The 16,904-nt window shown below is 39.7% G+C and overlaps 21 non-coding genes across 21 annotated transcripts; 7 read left to right on the top strand and 14 right to left on the bottom strand.

The window, feature by feature from the left end:
* Positions 1-2,668: 2,668 nt before the first annotated feature.
* Trnas-gcu lies at positions 2,669-2,750 on the bottom strand. The gene has a single exon. It is a non-coding gene; the product is annotated as a tRNA-Ser (tRNA).
* Positions 2,751-3,367: 617 nt separating this feature from the next.
* Positions 3,368-3,440, top strand: Trnar-acg. Its single transcript has one exon. It is a non-coding gene; the product is annotated as a tRNA-Arg (tRNA).
* Positions 3,441-3,504: 64 nt separating this feature from the next.
* On the top strand, positions 3,505-3,577 carry Trnai-uau. The gene has a single exon. It is a non-coding gene; the product is annotated as a tRNA-Ile (tRNA).
* Positions 3,578-4,037: 460 nt separating this feature from the next.
* Trnaq-cug lies at positions 4,038-4,109 on the bottom strand. Its single transcript has one exon. It is a non-coding gene; the product is annotated as a tRNA-Gln (tRNA).
* Positions 4,110-4,229: 120 nt separating this feature from the next.
* On the bottom strand, positions 4,230-4,311 carry Trnas-gcu. The gene has a single exon. It is a non-coding gene; the product is annotated as a tRNA-Ser (tRNA).
* A 631-nt stretch (positions 4,312-4,942) lies between these two features.
* Trnar-acg lies at positions 4,943-5,015 on the top strand. The gene has a single exon. It is a non-coding gene; the product is annotated as a tRNA-Arg (tRNA).
* A 785-nt stretch (positions 5,016-5,800) lies between these two features.
* Trnas-gcu lies at positions 5,801-5,882 on the bottom strand. Its single transcript has one exon. It is a non-coding gene; the product is annotated as a tRNA-Ser (tRNA).
* A 126-nt stretch (positions 5,883-6,008) lies between these two features.
* Positions 6,009-6,081, bottom strand: Trnak-uuu. The gene has a single exon. It is a non-coding gene; the product is annotated as a tRNA-Lys (tRNA).
* A 1,158-nt stretch (positions 6,082-7,239) lies between these two features.
* Trnas-gcu lies at positions 7,240-7,321 on the bottom strand. Its single transcript has one exon. It is a non-coding gene; the product is annotated as a tRNA-Ser (tRNA).
* A 126-nt stretch (positions 7,322-7,447) lies between these two features.
* On the bottom strand, positions 7,448-7,520 carry Trnak-uuu. The gene has a single exon. It is a non-coding gene; the product is annotated as a tRNA-Lys (tRNA).
* A 434-nt stretch (positions 7,521-7,954) lies between these two features.
* Positions 7,955-8,027, top strand: Trnam-cau. The gene has a single exon. It is a non-coding gene; the product is annotated as a tRNA-Met (tRNA).
* A 460-nt stretch (positions 8,028-8,487) lies between these two features.
* On the bottom strand, positions 8,488-8,559 carry Trnaq-cug. Its single transcript has one exon. It is a non-coding gene; the product is annotated as a tRNA-Gln (tRNA).
* A 120-nt stretch (positions 8,560-8,679) lies between these two features.
* Positions 8,680-8,761, bottom strand: Trnas-gcu. The gene has a single exon. It is a non-coding gene; the product is annotated as a tRNA-Ser (tRNA).
* A 4,730-nt stretch (positions 8,762-13,491) lies between these two features.
* Positions 13,492-13,573, bottom strand: Trnas-gcu. Its single transcript has one exon. It is a non-coding gene; the product is annotated as a tRNA-Ser (tRNA).
* A 617-nt stretch (positions 13,574-14,190) lies between these two features.
* On the top strand, positions 14,191-14,263 carry Trnar-acg. The gene has a single exon. It is a non-coding gene; the product is annotated as a tRNA-Arg (tRNA).
* Positions 14,264-14,327: 64 nt separating this feature from the next.
* Trnai-uau lies at positions 14,328-14,400 on the top strand. The gene has a single exon. It is a non-coding gene; the product is annotated as a tRNA-Ile (tRNA).
* A 460-nt stretch (positions 14,401-14,860) lies between these two features.
* Trnaq-cug lies at positions 14,861-14,932 on the bottom strand. Its single transcript has one exon. It is a non-coding gene; the product is annotated as a tRNA-Gln (tRNA).
* Positions 14,933-15,052: 120 nt separating this feature from the next.
* On the bottom strand, positions 15,053-15,134 carry Trnas-gcu. Its single transcript has one exon. It is a non-coding gene; the product is annotated as a tRNA-Ser (tRNA).
* Positions 15,135-15,765: 631 nt separating this feature from the next.
* Trnar-acg lies at positions 15,766-15,838 on the top strand. Its single transcript has one exon. It is a non-coding gene; the product is annotated as a tRNA-Arg (tRNA).
* A 785-nt stretch (positions 15,839-16,623) lies between these two features.
* Trnas-gcu lies at positions 16,624-16,705 on the bottom strand. Its single transcript has one exon. It is a non-coding gene; the product is annotated as a tRNA-Ser (tRNA).
* A 126-nt stretch (positions 16,706-16,831) lies between these two features.
* On the bottom strand, positions 16,832-16,904 carry Trnak-uuu. The gene has a single exon. It is a non-coding gene; the product is annotated as a tRNA-Lys (tRNA).

The following is a 16,904-nucleotide window of genomic DNA, read 5'->3' as shown; positions in this document are numbered from 1 at the left end:
CTAGATATGGTCAACGAAATGAGCCAAAGGCTATTAGCCTGCTAGAAAGTACAATTAATTCAAGGAAGACACACGAAAACTTTCTGTGCGAACCTGTGGGATTAATTATTTCAAAAAGTCATCCCTATCTTGCTGCGTCTCCTGATAGAATCTTCGCTTGCATCTGCCATGGCCGTGGTTTAGTTGAAGTAAAATGTCCTTATTTAGTAAAAGGGAAAAGTATCAGGGAGTACGCTAAGAATAATAAAGGTTTCTGCTTATTGTTGGACGAAAGCACAAATGAACTACGCCTAGATCACAATCATGAGTATTACTCTCAGGTACAACAATTTCAAACAAAATTTCACACTTTTTGCAATGTTAAATTATTTTTAATCTCTTAGGTTCAATTGCAGCTTTTTGTATCAGAGCTGCCCCTTGCACTTTTTGTTGTGTTTAACGGCAACAAAGTAGTCGAATACGTTACAGTGCAAAGGAATGAAGATGTAATTGAAATGATGGCAGCTAAAGGCAAACTTTTCTTTGTTAACTTCATCCTTCCTGAACTCGTAGCAAAAAGATATAGTTACGTGAAGGACATTCCACAACCAGCTACATCCTCTCAACAAAGTGCGCTCAGTGATCACTTAAACCAATTTATTTGTTATTGTCAAGATCCACAAAAAATTGAGGAAACAATTATCTGTGCAAGTTCATTCTGTGTAATTAACGAATTCCACAAGTCCTGTACCGGATCAAAAAGATTATCTAAAAGTTGGATGTGCATATTCTGTAAAAAAGAAACTGCTTCAAGGAAAAGAAAAACTGGACCAATCAATCAGCAAACTTGTGCAAGTTCCATGGAGTTGACAGATAATACCTTAAATCAAGCTCCAAGAATGAATGGTACATTTTAAAAAAGTTTATTTCTTTTGTTTACCTACATTAGCCTACATATTTCTTTTGACTTTCACAGACACTATGAATGAATGTGAGGCTGCATCCTGTGATGTTATGACAGTTCCTGATAATACTTCCTCAACGAAACAACTTCAATCTAAATCTAACTCAAGGAAAAGTCTCAACTCAGCTACAAGGAAAAGAACAAGTGGACCAATCAATCAGCAAAGTTGTGCAAGTACCATGAAGTTGACAGATAATACGTTAAATCAATCTCCAAGAGTGAATGGTAAATTTTAAAAAAGTTTATTTCTTTTGTTTAACTACATTACCCTACTTTTTCTTTTGACTTTCATAGACACCATGAATGAATGTGAGACTGCATCCTGTGATGTTATGGTAGTTCCTGATAATACTTCCACAACCGAACAACTTCAATCTAAATCTCACTTTAGTGAGGAGAATGTCCCACCTCAAATGCTGCCAAATCCTTCTAGGAAAAGAGGAAGACCAAAGAAGATAACTGAAAATAAGAACACAGAAAGTAATTTAGTGAATCTAAGTCTATCAAACCGTCCTAATGTTGGTTGTGTTCCTAATAAAGCCTGTGATACTCCAAATGTTCTAAGTGATGTAAGCCGCCTCGGTATGAAAAGAAAAGCATTGCGGGTGTTAAATAAATAATAAAGAATGAACAAAATTGTTTTCACCCACATTTATTACAAAATAACTTGAAAACGGACATTTTTATCTTTTAATACACTAGCAGACTACAGTAACATAGAGCAGAACAACAAGGTGATTCGAAGAATCAAGCCAAGTCTGCAGCTAGTTACGGCTATCCCCCGCCATGGTGCGCACTAGTCGACTAGCCGCACGACTTTTCGCTCTGCTTACACCGAGCAATCTTAAAAAGGTCTATACCCTAAAGTTTTCCACTTCAAAATTTTTACTTTTTACTACACACTTGCACTGTCGCCCCCATAGGCATTAGAAATTTCGACAAATTTTGAAGTGGAAAACTTTGAGGCATAGGGAAGGGTTCTCTGAGTTGATTTTATTGTAAATCATTCTTTATATTCGTATAGAGTGAAAAACTGTGGTTCTTTTGGCACAAAGAAAAAATTTTTAGCTTTACTTTTAGTATTTTTTATAAATTTTTGAAAACGCCGTATTTAACACGGCGCATATGGGGGAAAACGGGTGTACCTAATAAACTGAACGATACCGTAGCGCCGTGGGGGTTAATCCTACGACAACTTCATGTGTAGAAAAAATGTAGATCATCATTAGATCTACTCAGGGCCAAAGGGAAAAAAATCTAGCCCAAGCGGTTCAAGAGTTATTGCATTTTATCTAGGACACGTAGTGCCATAAGAATAAACTGAAAATAGGGGGGTGTACCTAATAGTTTGGTGGATACTGTACAGCACCCTCCGACAGCCTGGCGTAATAACGTACTGTTGTACAATAACTCACCATAATCAAGTACCCTAATCCATCAGCAACGCAGTGCATAAACTCTAAAAGAGAGGGTTGCACTGTGGGAAAAAGTCTTAACTGGCCTTTCTTGCAACGATCTCGCTATCTAGTAAAATAGGCCTACTGAGATTTGAACTCAGATTGTCAGAGTCAGAGTCTGAAGTGCTAACCATTACACCATAGAACCTTGGTAAATTTCCTACCGTGGCTTGAAGACTAAGTTTCTACATTGAAATGCTATGAACCTCTGATCACTGCATAGCAATTGGAGTGCGTTACAGTTGCCAATATTCCTAACTACTCCTATCGACGAGGATGGGATTCGAACCCATGCGTGCAATGCACAATGGATTAGCAGTCCATCACCTTAACCGCTCGGTCACCTCGTCGACATTTTATTCCTTAACGTTTTTAATCTGAAGCCAGATTATCTCAGTTTATCTGCACCATTGTATTACAGAATAATTATCCCGTATCGAACACCACCACATATCTAGTACACATCCCACGTTTCACTCCCGATAAGGGAGTTGAACCCTCGACATCAGGATTAAAAGTCCCGCGCTCTACCGTCTGAGCTAACCGGGCTGTATTACCTCCCTATCAACAATTCAGTAAAGATCGTATGAACAGTAATAATAAATTCCATTCTTGTTAAAGGCTTAAAACATGACTTCACTAGTAAAGATATTATTCAAACCTGATCACTTTCTGTCCAAAACAAGTAGTTGTTTCTTACAATTAGTATTGTTCGTCGTGTAACATGGGGTTTGTTTAAAGGCTTAAAACATGACTTCACCAGTAAAAACATGATTCAAACCTGATCACTTTCTGTCCAAAACAAGTAGTTGTTTCTTACAATTAGTATTGTTCGTCGTGTAACATGGGGTTTGTTTAAAGGCTTAAAACATGACTTCACTAGTAAAAACATGATTCCAACCTGATCACTTTCTGTTCAAAACAAGTAGTTTTTTTTTTTCAATTAGTATTGTTCGTCGTAAAACATGGGTTTGTGGCGCAATGGATAACGCGCCTGACTACGGATCAGGAGATTCCAGGTTCGACTCCTGACAAGCTCGATTTACTTGCGTTTCAAGGAAGACAGTTGGTACCACTTTGTTTTAGCGTTCAAGGACGATGGCCGCCTGGATAGCGCAGTAGGCAGCGCGCGAGTCTTATAATCTTGAGGTCGTGAGTTCGAACCTCACTCGGGGCATTTGTTTCATTTTACCTCTTGAAAAAATTCATGTCAAACTTTAGAAAGAGCAAAATACTAAACTGTGCTTCGTTTTCAAAAGGATAGAAAGGGTTGTGGTGTTTACGTCGATTATGGTTTTTACGTCGATGGGGTTGTGCTCGCCACTACGAAAGTGTTGTTTGCTAATTGTAGGCTGTTTGCAAGATATAGTGTCCCTCGGATGTATTTGGGGATGGATGCAAACAGACATACTTTGAAGTGGCAATGGCGGTGACTTGAAGAAATAACGATTTGCAACGAACATGTACAGCACCCTCCGACAGCCTGGCGTAATAACGTACTGTTGTACAATAACTCACCATAATCAAGTATCCTAATCCGTCAGCAACGCAGTGAATAAACTATAAAATAGAGGGTTGCACTGTGGGAAAAAGTCTTGACTGGCCTTTCTTGCAACGATCTCGCTATCTAGTAAAATAGGTCCTACTGAGATTTGAACTCAGATTGTCAGAGTCAGAGTCTGAAGTGCTAACCATTACAACATAGAACCTTGATAAATTTCCTACCGTGGCTTGAAGACTAAGTTTCTACATTGAAATGCTATGAACCTCTGATCACTGCAAAGCAATTGGAGTGCGTTACAGTTGCCAATATCCCTAACTACTCCTTTCGACGAGGATGGGATTCGAACCCATGCGTGCAATGCACAATGGATTAGCAGTCCATCACCTTAACCGCTCGGTCACCTCGTCGACATTTTATTCCTTAACGTTTTTAATCTAAAGCCAGATTATCTCAGTTTATCTGCACCATTGAATTGCAGAATAATTTTCCCGTATCGAACACCACCACATATCTAGTACACATCCCACGTTTCACGCCCGATAAGGGACTTGAACCCTCGACATCAGGATTAAAAGTCCCGCGTTCTACCGTCTGAGCTAACCGGGCTGTATTACCTCCCTATCAACAATTCAGTGAAGATCGTATGAACAGTAATAATAAATTCAATTCTTGTTAAAGGCTTAAAACATGACTTCACTAGTAAAGACATGATTCAAACCTGATCACTTTCTGTCCAAAACAAGTAGTTGTTTCTTACAATTAGTATTGTTCGTCGTGTAACATGGGGTTTGTTTAAAGGCTTAAAACATGACTTCACTAGTAAAGACATGATTCAAACCTGATCACTTTCTGTCCAAAACAAGTAGTTGTTTCTTACAATTAGTATTGTTCGTCGTGTAACATGGTATAACATGTCGTATAACATGTTTAAAGGCTTAAAACATGACTTCACTAGTAAAGACATGATTCAAACCTGATCACTTTCTGTTCAAAACAAGTAGTTGTTTCTTTCAATTAGTATCGTTCGTCGTATAACATGGGTTTGTGGCGCAATGGATAACGCGCCTGACTACGGATCAGGAGATTCCAGGTTCGACTCCTGGCAAGCTCGATTTACTTGCGTTTCAAGGAAGACAGTTGGTACTATTATGTTATAGCGTTCAAGGGCGATGGCCGCCTCGATAGGCAGTAGGCAGCGCACGGATCTCATAATCTCGAGGTCGTGAGTTCGAACCTCACTCAGGGCATTTGTTTCATTTTACCTCTTGAAAAAATTAATGTCAAACTTTAGAAAGAGCAAAATACTAAACTGTGCTTCGTTTTGAAAAGGATAGAAAGGGTTGTGGTGTTTACGTCGATTATGGTTTTTACGTCGATGGGGTTGTGCTCGCCACTACGAAAGTGTTGTTTGCTAATTGTAGGCTGTTTGCAAGATATAGTGTCCCTCGGATGTATTTGGGGATGGATGCAAACAGACATACTTTGAAGTGGCAATGGCGGTGACTTGAAGAAATAACGATTTGCAACGAACATGTACAGCACCCTCCGACAGCCTGGCGTAATAACGTACTGTTGTACAATAACTCACCATAATCAAGTACCCTAATCCATCAGCAACGCAGTGCATAAACTATAAAAGAGAGGGTTGCACTGTGGGAAAAAGTCTTGACTGGCCTTTCTTGCAACGATCTCGCTATCTAGTAAAATAGGTCCTACTGAGATTTGAACTCAGATTGTCAGAATTAGAGTCTGAAGTGCTAACCATTACACCATAGAAACTTGATAAATTTCCTACCGTGGCTTGAAGACTAAACTACATTGAAATGCTATGAATCTCTGATCACTGCATAGCAATTGGAGTGCGTTACAGTTGCCAATATCCCTAACTACTCCTTTCGACGAGGATGGGATTCGAACCCATGCGTGCAATGCACAATGGATTAGCAGTCCATCACCTTAACCGCTCGGTCACCTCGTCCACATTTTATTCCTTAACGTTTTTCATCTAAAGCCAGATTATCTCAGTTTATATGCACCATTGAATTACAGAATAATTATCCCGTATCGAACACCACCACATATCTAGTACACATCCCACGTTTCACGCCCGATAAGGGACTTGAACCCTCGACCTCAGGATTAAAAGTCCCGCGCTCTACCGTCTGAGCTAACCGGGCTGTATTACCTCCCTATCAACAATTAAGTAAAGATCGTATGAACAGTAATAATAAATTCCATTCTTGTTAAAGGCTTAAAACATGACTTCACTAGTAAAGACATGATTCAAACCTGATCACTTTCTGTCCAAAACAAGTAGTTGTTTCTTACAATTAGTATTGTTCGTCGTGTAACATGGGGTTTGTTTAAAGGCTGAAAACATGACTTCACTAGTAAAGACATGATTCAAACCTGATCACTTTCTGTTCAAAACAAGTAGTTGTTTCTTTCAATTAGTATCGTTCGTCGTATAACATGTGTTTGCGGCGCAATGGATAACGCGCCTGACTACGGATCAGGAGATTCCAGGTTCGACTCCTGGCAAGCTCGATTTACTTGCGTTTCAAGGAAGACAGTTGGTACTATTATGTTATAGCGTTCAAGGGCGATGGCCGCCTCGATAGGCAGTAGGCAGCGCGCGGATCTCATAATCTCGAGGTCGTGAGTTCGAACCTCACTCAGGGCATTTGTTTCATTTTACCTCTTGAAAAAATTAATGTCAAACTTTAGAAAGAGCAAAATACTAAACTGTGCTTCGTTTTGAAAAGGATAGAAAGGGTTGTGGTGTTTACGTCGATTATGGTTTTTACGTCGATGGGGTTGTGCTCGCCACTACGAAAGTGTTGTTTGCTAATTGTAGGCTGTTTGCAAGATATAGTGTCCCTCGGATGTATTTTGGGATGAAGGCAAACAGACATACTTTGAAGTGGCAATGGCGGTGACTTGAAGAAATAACGATTTGCAACGAACATGTACAGCACCCTCCGACAGCCTGGCGTAATAACGTAATGTTGTACAAAAACTCACCATAATCAAGTACCCTAATCCATCAGCAACGCAGTGCATAAACTATAAAAGAGAGGGTTGCACTGTGGGAAAAAGTCTTGACTGGCCTTTCTTGCAACGATCTCGCTATCTAGTAAAATAGGTCCTACTGAGATTTGAACTCAGATTGTCAGAGTCAGAGTCTGAAGTGCTAACCATTAAACCATAGAAACTTGATAAATTTCCTACCGTGGCTTGAAGACTAAGTTTCTACATTGAAATGCTATGAACCTCTGATCACTGCATAGCAATTGGAGTGCGTTACAGTTGCCAATATCCCTAACTACTCCTTTCGACGAGGATGGGATTTGAACCCATGCGTTCAATGCACAATGGATTAGCAGTCCATCACCTTAACCGCTCGGTCACCTCGTCGACATTTTATTCCTTAACGTTTTTCATCTAAAGCCAGATTATCTCAGTTTATCTGCACCATTGAATTACAGAATAATTATCCCGTATCGAACACCACCACATATCTAGTACACATCCCACGTTTCACGCCCGATGAGGGACTTGAACCCTCGACCTCAGGATTAAAAGTCCGGCGCTCTACCGTCTGAGCTAACCGGGCTGTATTACCTCCCTATCAACAATTCAGTGAAGATCGTATGAACAGTAATAATAAATTCAATTCTTGTTAAAGGCTTAAAACATGACTTCACTAGTAAAGACATGATTCAAACCTGATCACTTTCTGTCCAAAACAAGTAGTTGTTTCTTACAATTAGTATTGTTCGTCGTGTAACATGGGGTTTGTTTAAAGGCTTAAAACACGACTTCACTAGTAAAGACATGATTCAAACCTGATCACTTTCTGTTCAAAACAAGTAGTGGTTTCTTTCAATTAGTATTGTTCGTCGTATAACATGGGTTTGTGGCGCAATGGATAACGCGCCTTACTACGGATCAGGAGATTCCAGGTTTGACTCCTGGCAAGCTCGATTTACTTGCGTTTCAAGGAAGACAGTTGGTACCACTTTGTTATAGCGTTCAAGTACGATAGCCGCCTCGATAGCGCAGTAGGCAGCGCGCGAGTCTCATAATCTCGAGGTCGTGAGTTCGAACCTCACTCGGGGCATTTGTTTCATTTTACCTCTTGAAAAAATTCATGTCAAATTTTAGAAAGAGCAAAATACTAAACTGTGCTTCGCTTTGAAAAGGATGGAAAGGGTTGTGGTGTTTACGTCGATTATGGTTTTTACGTCGATGGGGTTGTGCTCGCCACTACGAAAGTGTTGTTTGCTAATTGTAGGCCGTTTGCAAGATATAGTGTCCCTCGGATGTATTTGGGGATGGATGCAAACAGACATACTTTGAAGTGGCAATGGCGGTGACTTGAAGAAATAACGATTTGCAACGAACATGTACAGCACCCTCCGACAGCCTGGCGTAATAACGTACTGTTGTACAATAACTCACCATAATCAAGTACCCTAATCCATCAGCAACGCAGTGCATAAACTCTAAAAGAGAGGGTTGCACTGTGGGAAAAAGTCTTGACTGGCCTTTCTTGCAACGATCTCGCTATCTAGTAAAATAGGTCCTACTGAGATTTGAACTCAGATTGTCAGAGTCAGAGTCTGAAGTGCTAACCATTACACCATAGAACCTTGATAAATTTCCTACCGTGGCTTGAAGACTAAGTTTCTACATTGAAATGCTATGAATCTCTGATCACTGCATAGCAATTGGAGTGCGTTACAGTTGCCAATATCCCTAAATACTCCTTTCGACGAAGATGGGATTCGAACCCATGCGTGCAATGCACAATGGATTAGCAGTCCATCACCTTAACCGCTCGGTCACCTCGTCAACATTTTATTCATTAACGTTTTTCATCTAAAGCCAGATTATCTCAGTTTATCTGCACCATTGAATTACAGAATAATTATCCCGTATTGAACACCACCACATATCTAGTACACATCCCACGTTTCACGCCCGATGAGGGACTTGAACTCTCGACTTCAGGATTAAATGTCCCGCGCTCTACCGTCTGAGCTAACCGGGCTGTATTACCTCCCTATCAACAATTCAGTGAAGATCGTATGAACAGTAATAATAAATTCAATTCTTGTTAAAGGCTTTAAACATGACTTCACTAGTAAAGACATGATTCAAACCTGATCACTTTCTGTTCAAAACAAGTAGTGGTTTCTTACAATTAGTATTGTTCGTCGTATAAAATGGTTTTGTGGCGCAATGGATAACGCGCCTGACTACGGATCAGGAGATTCCAAGTTCGACTCCTGGCAAGCTCGATTAACTTTCGTTTCAAGGAAGACAGTTGGTACCACTTTGTTAAAGCGTTCAAGGACGATGGCCGCCTCGATAGCGCAGAAAATAAAGAATGTTTTACAATAAAATCAACTCAGAGAACCCTTCCCTATAGACCTTTTCAAGATTGCTCGGTGTAAGCAGAGCGAAAAGTCGTGCGGCTAGTCGACTAGTGCGCACCATGGCGGGGGATAGCCGTAACTAGCTGCAGACTTGGCTTAATTCTTCGAATCACCTTGTTGTTCTGCTCTATGTTACTGTAGTCTGCTAGTGTATTAAAAGATAAAAATGCCCGTTTTCAAGTTTCAGTTGTCTCAATTAGTGCTTTCTTTAGTTGAAGAGGACCGTGATTTGTATTATAAAACACTAGAGTTCCTGAAGTGCCACGATCCCCTCGTAATACCTCTACAGTTATTTAAAAGTGGAAAATCTTCATCTAAGTATCTTCCCCCCATAGAGAAATTTCATTTGAGACTCTATCTTGTTTACGAACGCGATATAACTGACAGTGAAAAATACGAGGCCTACAAAAATCTTGATTCTGAACAGTATCTAACAAACACATTTACTGACAAATTGTTAGTGTTTCCTCTTTGCAGTGGTGTTGTGATTATACGCACACATGTTACTCATTCACAGTCCCTTTCAAATAAACCTGCAAGGCCATGGGTAGCTCTTCACCAAACTGGAAAAATCCTTCGTGCTTTTTGTGATTGTGCTGCTGGGTAACTTTACACTTTTTTGTTATTGTGTTATTGATTTGTGTACTAATTTTGTGTTTGTATTTAACTGATACCGACAACAATCTAATTCTCAGGCTAGGTAGTGTGTGTATCCATGTAAGTGCCCTTTTACAATTAGCAGTATCAGCACGACAGGATTCATCAACCACTGCTGATGACAATGATGTTGGTATTCCGATTACATCACTACCATGCTATTGGAATCAGCCTGGGAAAGGACCAGTAAGTTGACAGCTAACATATATTTCATTCAAAGCCTCATTCGATTTTTGTCAACATAGGTTACAATTGGGAAAATAGCTGATTTAGATGTACACATTCCCAGAAAGAAAGAAGTTCCACTTAATGATATCCTAGAGGTTACTGATGTAGAACATCAACGTACAAATGAAGCTCTCAAAAAGCTAAAAAAGTTGCCTGTTGTACTGTCCTGTGTACCTGAGTACGCACATTCATTTCAGCCTCCAGCTGAAACACATATTTTACCAAAAGCACTGTCAGAATTGTACAATCCTCATTTTGAAGGAAAATATGAGCTTGAAGTGAATGAAGAATGTGAAAGAATATTTTCAGAGATCAGAATTTCAATTGAAGAACAGCGTTCAGTTGAGATCGTAACCAAAAATCAAAGTGAATGTGAGGAGTGGGAGCAGCAGCGAAGTGGAAGAATTACGGGTACTAAGATCCACGAAATTTTAAAAAGAGATCCAAGTAAAGAAGTGAGTGGTGGGGAAATAAAGTTCCTTTTAGAAATGTGTTACCCTGAAATTATTACATTTAAAGGAAACATGTACACAAGGTAAACCATTTATTTACAATTCTATTGCACTTGGTGTTTGATATCTTTTCTTTTTCTAGATATGGTCAACGAAATGAGCCAAAGGCTATTAGCCTGCTAGAAAGTACAATTAATTCAAGGAAGACACACGAAAACTTTCTGTGCGAACCTGTGGGATTAATTATTTCAAAAAGTCATCCCTATCTTGCTGCGTCTCCTGATAGAATCTTCGCTTGCATCTGCCATGGCCGTGGTTTAGTTGAAGTAAAATGTCCTTATTTAGTAAAAGGGAAAAGTATCAGGGAGTACGCTAAGAATAATAAAGGTTTCTGCTTATTGTTGGACGAAAGCACAAATGAACTACGCCTAGATCACAATCATGAGTATTACTCTCAGGTACAACAATTTCAAACAAAATTTCACACTTTTTGCAATGTTAAATTATTTTTAATCTCTTAGGTTCAATTGCAGCTTTTTGTATCAGAGCTGCCCCTTGCACTTTTTGTTGTGTTTAACGGCAACAAAGTAGTCGAATACGTTACAGTGCAAAGGAATGAAGATGTAATTGAAATGATGGCAGCTAAAGGCAAACTTTTCTTTGTTAACTTCATCCTTCCTGAACTCGTAGCAAAAAGATATAGTTACGTGAAGGACATTCCACAACCAGCTACATCCTCTCAACAAAGTGCGCTCAGTGATCACTTAAACCAATTTATTTGTTATTGTCAAGATCCACAAAAAATTGAGGAAACAATTATCTGTGCAAGTTCATTCTGTGTAATTAACGAATTCCACAAGTCCTGTACCGGATCAAAAAGATTATCTAAAAGTTGGATGTGCATATTCTGTAAAAAAGAAACTGCTTCAAGGAAAAGAAAAACTGGACCAATCAATCAGCAAACTTGTGCAAGTTCCATGGAGTTGACAGATAATACCTTAAATCAAGCTCCAAGAATGAATGGTACATTTTAAAAAAGTTTATTTCTTTTGTTTACCTACATTAGCCTACATATTTCTTTTGACTTTCACAGACACTATGAATGAATGTGAGGCTGCATCCTGTGATGTTATGACAGTTCCTGATAATACTTCCTCAACGAAACAACTTCAATCTAAATCTAACTCAAGGAAAAGTCTCAACTCAGCTACAAGGAAAAGAACAAGTGGACCAATCAATCAGCAAAGTTGTGCAAGTACCATGAAGTTGACAGATAATACGTTAAATCAATCTCCAAGAGTGAATGGTAAATTTTAAAAAAGTTTATTTCTTTTGTTTAACTACATTACCCTACTTTTTCTTTTGACTTTCATAGACACCATGAATGAATGTGAGACTGCATCCTGTGATGTTATGGTAGTTCCTGATAATACTTCCACAACCGAACAACTTCAATCTAAATCTCACTTTAGTGAGGAGAATGTCCCACCTCAAATGCTGCCAAATCCTTCTAGGAAAAGAGGAAGACCAAAGAAGATAACTGAAAATAAGAACACAGAAAGTAATTTAGTGAATCTAAGTCTATCAAACCGTCCTAATGTTGGTTGTGTTCCTAATAAAGCCTGTGATACTCCAAATGTTCTAAGTGATGTAAGCCGCCTCGGTATGAAAAGAAAAGCATTGCGGGTGTTAAATAAATAATAAAGAATGAACAAAATTGTTTTCACCCACATTTATTACAAAATAACTTGAAAACGGACATTTTTATCTTTTAATACACTAGCAGACTACAGTAACATAGAGCAGAACAACAAGGTGATTCGAAGAATCAAGCCAAGTCTGCAGCTAGTTACGGCTATCCCCCGCCATGGTGCGCACTAGTCGACTAGCCGCACGACTTTTCGCTCTGCTTACACCGAGCAATCTTAAAAAGGTCTATACCCTAAAGTTTTCCACTTCAAAATTTTTACTTTTTACTACACACTTGCACTGTCGCCCCCATAGGCATTAGAAATTTCGACAAATTTTGAAGTGGAAAACTTTGAGGCATAGGGAAGGGTTCTCTGAGTTGATTTTATTGTAAATCATTCTTTATATTCGTATAGAGTGAAAAACTGTGGTTCTTTTGGCACAAAGAAAAAATTTTTAGCTTTACTTTTAGTATTTTTTATAAATTTTTGAAAACGCCGTATTTAACACGGCGCATATGGGGGAAAACGGGTGTACCTAATAAACTGAACGATACCGTAGCGCCGTGGGGGTTAATCCTACGACAACTTCATGTGTAGAAAAAATGTAGATCATCATTAGATCTACTCAGGGCCAAAGGGAAAAAAATCTAGCCCAAGCGGTTCAAGAGTTATTGCATTTTATCTAGGACACGTAGTGCCATAAGAATAAACTGAAAATAGGGGGGTGTACCTAATAGTTTGGTGGATACTGTACAGCACCCTCCGACAGCCTGGCGTAATAACGTACTGTTGTACAATAACTCACCATAATCAAGTACCCTAATCCATCAGCAACGCAGTGCATAAACTCTAAAAGAGAGGGTTGCACTGTGGGAAAAAGTCTTAACTGGCCTTTCTTGCAACGATCTCGCTATCTAGTAAAATAGGCCTACTGAGATTTGAACTCAGATTGTCAGAGTCAGAGTCTGAAGTGCTAACCATTACACCATAGAACCTTGGTAAATTTCCTACCGTGGCTTGAAGACTAAGTTTCTACATTGAAATGCTATGAACCTCTGATCACTGCATAGCAATTGGAGTGCGTTACAGTTGCCAATATTCCTAACTACTCCTATCGACGAGGATGGGATTCGAACCCATGCGTGCAATGCACAATGGATTAGCAGTCCATCACCTTAACCGCTCGGTCACCTCGTCGACATTTTATTCCTTAACGTTTTTAATCTGAAGCCAGATTATCTCAGTTTATCTGCACCATTGTATTACAGAATAATTATCCCGTATCGAACACCACCACATATCTAGTACACATCCCACGTTTCACTCCCGATAAGGGAGTTGAACCCTCGACATCAGGATTAAAAGTCCCGCGCTCTACCGTCTGAGCTAACCGGGCTGTATTACCTCCCTATCAACAATTCAGTAAAGATCGTATGAACAGTAATAATAAATTCCATTCTTGTTAAAGGCTTAAAACATGACTTCACTAGTAAAGATATTATTCAAACCTGATCACTTTCTGTCCAAAACAAGTAGTTGTTTCTTACAATTAGTATTGTTCGTCGTGTAACATGGGGTTTGTTTAAAGGCTTAAAACATGACTTCACCAGTAAAAACATGATTCAAACCTGATCACTTTCTGTCCAAAACAAGTAGTTGTTTCTTACAATTAGTATTGTTCGTCGTGTAACATGGGGTTTGTTTAAAGGCTTAAAACATGACTTCACTAGTAAAAACATGATTCCAACCTGATCACTTTCTGTTCAAAACAAGTAGTTTTTTTTTTTCAATTAGTATTGTTCGTCGTAAAACATGGGTTTGTGGCGCAATGGATAACGCGCCTGACTACGGATCAGGAGATTCCAGGTTCGACTCCTGACAAGCTCGATTTACTTGCGTTTCAAGGAAGACAGTTGGTACCACTTTGTTTTAGCGTTCAAGGACGATGGCCGCCTGGATAGCGCAGTAGGCAGCGCGCGAGTCTTATAATCTTGAGGTCGTGAGTTCGAACCTCACTCGGGGCATTTGTTTCATTTTACCTCTTGAAAAAATTCATGTCAAACTTTAGAAAGAGCAAAATACTAAACTGTGCTTCGTTTTCAAAAGGATAGAAAGGGTTGTGGTGTTTACGTCGATTATGGTTTTTACGTCGATGGGGTTGTGCTCGCCACTACGAAAGTGTTGTTTGCTAATTGTAGGCTGTTTGCAAGATATAGTGTCCCTCGGATGTATTTGGGGATGGATGCAAACAGACATACTTTGAAGTGGCAATGGCGGTGACTTGAAGAAATAACGATTTGCAACGAACATGTACAGCACCCTCCGACAGCCTGGCGTAATAACGTACTGTTGTACAATAACTCACCATAATCAAGTATCCTAATCCGTCAGCAACGCAGTGAATAAACTATAAAATAGAGGGTTGCACTGTGGGAAAAAGTCTTGACTGGCCTTTCTTGCAACGATCTCGCTATCTAGTAAAATAGGTCCTACTGAGATTTGAACTCAGATTGTCAGAGTCAGAGTCTGAAGTGCTAACCATTACAACATAGAACCTTGATAAATTTCCTACCGTGGCTTGAAGACTAAGTTTCTACATTGAAATGCTATGAACCTCTGATCACTGCAAAGCAATTGGAGTGCGTTACAGTTGCCAATATCCCTAACTACTCCTTTCGACGAGGATGGGATTCGAACCCATGCGTGCAATGCACAATGGATTAGCAGTCCATCACCTTAACCGCTCGGTCACCTCGTCGCCATTTTATTCCTTAACGTTTTTAATCTAAAGCCAGATTATCTCAGTTTATCTGCACCATTGAATTGCAGAATAATTTTCCCGTATCGAACACCACCACATATCTAGTACACATCCCACGTTTCACACCCGATAAGGGACTTGAACCCTCGACATCAGGATTAAAAGTCCCGCGCTCTACCGTCTGAGCTAACCGGGCTGTATTACCTCCCTATCAACAATTGAGTGAATATCGTATGAACAGTAATAATAAATTCAATTCTTGTTAAAGGCTTAAAACATGACTTCACTAGTAAAGACATGATTCAAACCTGATCACTTTCTGTCCAAAACAAGTAGTTGTTTCTTACAATTAGTATTGTTCGTCGTGTAACATGGGGTTTGTTTAAAGGCTTAAAACATGACTTCACTAGTAAAGACATGATTCAAACCTGATCACTTTCTGTCCAAAACAAGTAGTTGTTTCTTACAATTAGTATTGTTCGTCGTGTAACATGGTATAACATGTCGTATAACATGTTTAAAGGCTTAAAACATGACTTCACTAGTAAAGACATGATTCAAACCTGATCACTTTCTGTTCAAAACAAGTAGTTGTTTCTTTCAATTAGTATCGTTCGTCGTATAACATGGGTTTGTGGCGCAATGGATAACGCGCCTGACTACGGATCAGGAGATTCCAGGTTCGACTCCTGGCAAGCTCGATTTACTTGCGTTTCAAGGAAGACAGTTGGTACTATTATGTTATAGCGTTCAAGGGCGATGGCCGCCTCGATAGGCAGTAGGCAGCGCGCGGATCTCATAATCTCGAGGTCGTGAGTTCGAACCTCACTCAGGGCATTTGTTTCATTTTACCTCTTGAAAAAATTAATGTCAAACTTTAGAAAGAGCAAAATACTAAACTGTGCTTCGTTTTGAAAAGGATAGAAAGGGTTGTGGTGTTTACGTCGATTATGGTTTTTACGTCGATGGGGTTGTGCTCGCCACTACGAAAGTGTTGTTTGCTAATTGTAGGCTGTTTGCAAGATATAGTGTCCCTCGGATGTATTTGGGGATGGATGCAAACAGACATACTTTGAAGTGGCAATGGCGGTGACTTGAAGAAATAACGATTTGCAACGAACATGTACAGCACCCTCCGACAGCCTGGCGTAATAACGTACTGTTGTACAATAACTCACCATAATCAAGTACCCTAATCCATCAGCAACGCAGTGCATAAACTATAAAAGAGAGGGTTGCACTGTGGGAAAAAGTCTTGACTGGCCTTTCTTGCAACGATCTCGCTATCTAGTAAAATAGGTCCTACTGAGATTTGAACTCAGATTGTCAGAATTAGAGTCTGAAGTGCTAACCATTACACCATAGAAACTTGATAAATTTCCTACCGTGGCTTGAAGACTAAACTACATTGAAATGCTATGAACTTCTGATCACTGCATAGCAATTGGAGTGCGTTACAGTTGCCAATATCCCTAACTACTCCTTTCGACGAGGATGGGATTCGAACCCATGCGTGCAATGCACAATGGATTAGCAGTCCATCACCTTAACCGCTCGGTCATCTCGTCGACATTTTATTCCTTAACGTTTTTCATCTAAAGCCAGATTATCTCAGTTTATCTGCACCATTGAATTACAGAATAATTATCCCGTATCGAACACCACCACATATCTAGTACACATCCCACGTTTCACGCCCGATAAGGGACTTGAACCCTCGACCTCAGGATTAAAAGTCCCGCGCTCTACCGTCTGAGCTAACCGGGC

The sequence above is a fragment of the Daphnia pulicaria genome, chromosome 1 (assembly GCF_021234035.1).
Source record: "Daphnia pulicaria isolate SC F1-1A chromosome 1, SC_F0-13Bv2, whole genome shotgun sequence".
In the NCBI taxonomy this organism is placed as follows: Eukaryota; Metazoa; Arthropoda; class Branchiopoda; order Diplostraca; family Daphniidae; genus Daphnia; species Daphnia pulicaria.
The sequence above is the reverse complement of the archived record's forward strand: the minus strand, read 5'-3'. Positions and strand labels throughout refer to the sequence as shown.